Source organism: Pipistrellus hanaki, assembly GCF_964339955.1.
Source record: "Pipistrellus hanaki genome assembly, chromosome: 2".
Taxonomy (NCBI): domain Eukaryota; kingdom Metazoa; phylum Chordata; class Mammalia; order Chiroptera; family Vespertilionidae; genus Pipistrellus; species Pipistrellus hanaki.
Window position 1 is genome coordinate 113,790,780 of NC_140504.1, and position 5,071 is coordinate 113,795,850.

The 5,071-nt window shown below is 43.9% G+C and overlaps 1 pseudogene across 1 annotated transcript; it reads left to right on the plus strand.

Moving 5' to 3' along the window:
- The first annotated feature begins 1,796 nt into the window (after positions 1-1,796).
- Positions 1,797-2,855, plus strand: LOC311615493 (T-complex protein 1 subunit gamma-like; annotated as a pseudogene). The gene has a single exon. The product of its transcript is annotated as a T-complex protein 1 subunit gamma-like (transcript).
- The last annotated feature ends 2,216 nt before the right edge of the window (positions 2,856-5,071 follow it).

The window sequence follows — 5,071 nt, forward strand, 5'->3', positions numbered from 1 at the left end:
GCTTGCTCAACTCACAGGTGTAACAGCCCAGCCAAGGTTCCACCCAACAGTCTGACTCCAGACCCCACACTCTTTTTGTTTTGTTAATCCTCACTTGAGAATATTTAGAGTGTAAGGAAGAGAGGAAAGGAGAGAGAGAGGGAAAGAGTTGGTTGCCTCCCGCAGCACTATACCCACCCCAGTCGGGGCCAGGGATCAAACCTGCAACCGAGGTATGTGCCCTTGACCAGGAATTGAACCCACAATCCTTCCTTATGTGTGCTGGTGCTCTAACCACTGAGAAACGCTGGCCAGGGCTGATTGCACACTCTTAACTGCAGCGCTTCACTGCCTCTCATAAAAAGTCAGGAAGCTCTGGGTTAGATTATCCCAAGACTCAGTTCCTTCCCAGTGATGCCATTCAGCTATGTGAGCAGGGTAGCTCAAGGCTGGCCAACTCGGTAATGAGGAGGGTCAGAGGTCATTAGGGTGCTGAGTCTAATAACCCACTACTCTGTGATTTCATACTAGTTCCCTCACTTCAGACACTCCCTAGAGATAAGTTATATGACTAAATATCCCAAATTGGGATTTGGTTGATCATTTATGAGCACAGGTTATAGTTTCTTCACCTGAGTTTGCTCTGGGTTGTCTTCCTGAGTGAATGTGAATGTTAAAATAACTCTTTCCAGATGGACCTCTCTCTTGTCATTATGGAAATTCTGTGGCTCTCTCCTGCTCCTACAAATCACAGTGCAGAGCAAATACATTCCCTTAGATATGCTCCTAATTCTAGGTTTTTCCAAAATAAAAGTATCTTAGGAAAGCAATACACTACAGAATCCCTTTGCTCAATTTCAATCTTGGCCATATGGATAATGCTTGATCCCATTCCTGTATCGCAGGGAATAGGAGCAATAGCTGCATCATCAGATAGTCTTTCACTTCCTCTCTGTGCAGGCCTACTGGGGGTCTTTGATCAAGAACCTTGGGAAAAGTGACTCTGCTGCGTCCCTCTGTCCCTCAGCAGTGGTCACTGTGCCTTCAGGCTGCGAAGGCACAAGGAATGAATATTTTCCCTAAGTTAAACCTATGAAACATTTCATAGCCCCCTTATTATCACCCCTTGCATGAAGGCTTGAGAGGAATTGATGTAGAAGTTTGGTCAGTCAGATAACCCCAGCACAGTTCAGAATGGTTCAAGAGCAGAGGGGAGTTCTGTGTAGCTGTCCCAATAGGAATGCCTCAGTATGTGTGTGTTTTCCAGGGGCCATGGCAGGACTGTTCTGTGTTTTACTGTCTTCATGTATCCAGTGGTGAGTTTATTTCATTCTTTTTTGGATGTTAACATCTTCAGCCTTTGTAACTACCCTCTGAAACTATTCAGAGTTTTGTAAGGTAGGAGGGGTTGTGTGTTCCTCTTACATGAATACTTTGTGTTTGTGTTCATGGAGTTACAGACCCATTTGGTAATTTTCTAAGTCTCAATCTTGAATTTTTTTCTGTCTAGAACACCATGCAGTGACAATTTAGAGCCCTGTACCAGCGTGCCTCTCAAAGAATGATCCAAGTCATGAGCTAATCCTGGCTGTGCTGGTTCCTCACTCAGAGATCCAGCTCTGTGTGCCTGTTTTATTGGTGGTCAGTTGGAGACAGAAATACCTGTCTTGACTACTTGGAGCTTTGGATGGGTATCTGCTTGAGGATTATTTCAACAGACATGAGTGGGTTAACAAAGGAGACAAGAAGGTGAATGATACATCACCCCTGCTCTCAATGAAAAATCAGCAGGTAAATGGCTGACTATAGCATGGTATATGAGGCTGAACAGTATCAGCAGCTCCATTACTACCAAAGCAATCAGTCAGTGGTCCCCTTTGGCTTGCAGCATTGCCCTGGATGCTGTCAAAAATGCACAGTTTGAGGAGAATAGCCAGAAGGAGATTGATATCAAGAAATATGCAAAGGTGGGAAAGATATTATTGAAGACTCGTGTGTTTTATGTGGAGTCGTGATTAACAAAGATGTGACCCATTCACAAATGGGGAACTATATCAAGAACCCTCACATTGTGCTGCTGGATTCTTCTCTGGAATACAAGAAAGGAGAAAGCCAGACTGATTTTTGACTGACATTGAGATCATACGAGAGGAAGACTTCACCCGAATCCTCCAAATAGAAGAAGAATACATTTAGCAGTTCTGTGAGGACATCCATATGAAGCCCAATGTGGTCATCAGTGAAAAGGGCACCTCAGATTTAGCTCAGCACTCCCTTATGTGGGCCAATATCACAGCTATCCTCAGAGTTCAGAAGACAGACAATAATTGCATCGATAGAGCCTGTGGGCCTGGATAGTCAGCCGACCAGAAGAACTGAGAAAAGATGATGTTGGAACAAGAGCAAACCTGTTGGAAATCAAGAAAATTGGAGATTAGTATTCTACATTTATCACTGAGTGTAAAGACCCCAAGGCATGTACCATTCTCCTCAAGGAGATGGCTGTGGCCCATACCTTGACAGAAAAATCCAAGGCCATGACTGGTATGGAGCAATGACCTTACAGGGCTGTTAGCCAGGCCCTGGAGGTCACTCTCATACCCTTATCCAGCACCATTCATCTCTTTACCTCCCTTCGGGCCAAGCATACACAGGAGAACTGTGAGACCTGGGGTGTAAATGGTGAAACAGATACTTTGGTGGACAGGAAAGAACTGGGCATCTGGGAGCCATTGGCTGTAAAACTGCAAACATATAAGACTGCAATGGAGCCTGCAGTTCTGCTGCTGCAGATTAAGAACATTGTCTCAGGCCACGAAAAGAAGGGTGATGATCACGGCCAGCAATTTGGAGCTCCTGATGCTGGCCAGAAATGAGTGGTGGGCAAGGTGACCTCAACATACTGAGCCAACAGTCTCCCCCTTGCCTGAGCCAGATGTCCAGTGACAAGATGGATGTCTTTGTTTGGAAAGGATCAGGTTGAAGGGCAGCTCTAGTCCTTTGCTATCTCAGCTCAGTTTGCAAAAGGCACTGACATGTAATTCTTCACTATTGTAAGCTTTCCATTTAGTTTGCTTCTGATACTAAATCTAAGTCATTTGAAAACAAACAAACAACAACAAAAAAAAAACATGCCTCTCTCAGCTTTATGTGAAGTCTATAGAATTTTGAAATGAGATTATTAACTAATTACCTAAGGCTGTTATAGACTAGAGGGAAATTTTGTTTCATATTTATCATCTTGTACAGTCAAAAAAGAAAACCTAAAATAGGTTTTTTGACTTCTGGTGCCACTTCCTTCTTCACCCAGGACAGGAGCCTGTGGGTGTGAAGCTGAAGTGGCATTGTTGTCATCGTGGCTGCGGCTGGCCCTGGAGCCCACGGACAGTCCCTTCCCTGGCTGTGGGTGGCCGGCACTGATGTCATCCAAGAAGCTCACTTCCTTTATCCAGTTTTCCTTTTTACATGTGTGCTGAGTCACTTGAGGGGGAACATTTCTGCCAAAAACCCAGAGAAAGCAGCACCTATTTTTGCAAATGTGGTGTCAAGACATGGGAATCGCCTTCCCACATTGTCTTCATTTTGAGGAAGTTAAGGCCATCTATCTCGTGATGTCTGCAACATCCAACATCAGCATTTACTGGACAGCTGCTGTGTACCAGGCTATGAGGACCCTTAGTGTCTAAGCAGGAGTTACTTTAGCATCTAACTCACTCAGGGGAGGGCCCACACGGCGATTTGCAGGTGACTATAAGGGGCACCAGCAGTTTGCCATAGGGCATGATTAAATTGTCATTTGAAAGTTTCAGGATGCACTTTAAAGAGAGTAAATGAATAAATATTGACTACCTGTTAAGCAGTGATGGGCATTTAGCCTTTTTGTCTTTGCCCACCATGCAAAGTCCTGTGTTTGGGATCCTCTGACACTTAAGAAGCCATCTTGCACAAAACAAAAACAAAGGGGACACCTGTGATACTTTCAACAATAAAGATACATTTTAAATAAAGAAGCCATCTTGCTTCCAAACACAGAGGAAATTGGTGGCTCAGACCTGATATCTACTATCTGAAAGAAGTCCTGTGCATCTAATACAATCCGTCTTTGTTTTGCAAGGCCCGAGCCCTTACGGATGCATTTGGTACACAACAGTGGAAGCTCCAAGGCTTCTTGTCACTGCCTGTGGAAAAACCCATAACCAGGCACACCTTCTTCCTGAAGTTTCCTGAATTCAAATAGGAAGTACATTCCTTTTGGAAACAGTAATGTGGATATGACGAAGGATGGTCGGCATATTTAAGTGTCAGGTGTTATGTAGGTAATCCCTAAGATTATTTTATTTAATCCTCCTCCAAATTCTATAAAATAGTTTCTATTTCCCAAATAGAGAGACAGAGGCTCAGAGAGGTTAAGTAATTGACAACCTGTGGTATCTGGAATTCTGCCTGAATAACATCTGATGAATTAGGCAATTGTACAATTGTATGATATCCCAATCTATAACTTTTCTAAAAGCTAAAACTCTACCCTGAGTAGCAGCAATCATCTGTCTTCGGCCCTTGGGGTGATGGATTAAGAAGCCTTGGGTGGGTCTACCCTCTACCAGCTGGGTGGCCTTGGATGAACTACTCTCAGTCATCATGGACAACAGTTTCCTCAGCCCCCAAATGGGAATAGCAGTGATGGTAAAATAAAATTAGTAATAATAAAGAGCACTAGAGCCCTGGACAGTGTGGCTCAGTTGGTTGAGCGTTGTGCACAGAGAGGTAGCTGGTCCAATGCCCGGTCAGGGCACATGACTGGGTTATGGGCTTGATTCCCAGTAGGAATCAAGTAGAGAACATGCAGGAGGCAGCTTATCGATGTTTCTCTACTCCTTCTCCCCTCTTCTCTCTCTAAGAATCAGTAAAAACATATATTTTTTTTAAAGTACTAGAAAAGGAGGAGTAAAAGTTTAGATCCCACAGTTTGAATTCAGGGTCTACCACTTACAAGTGATGGGACCTTGGGGAAGTTAAACTCTGTGAACTTCAATGTCCTCACCTGACAAACAGGAAACATGATAGTACCTCCTCAGAATATCATGGCAAGGAT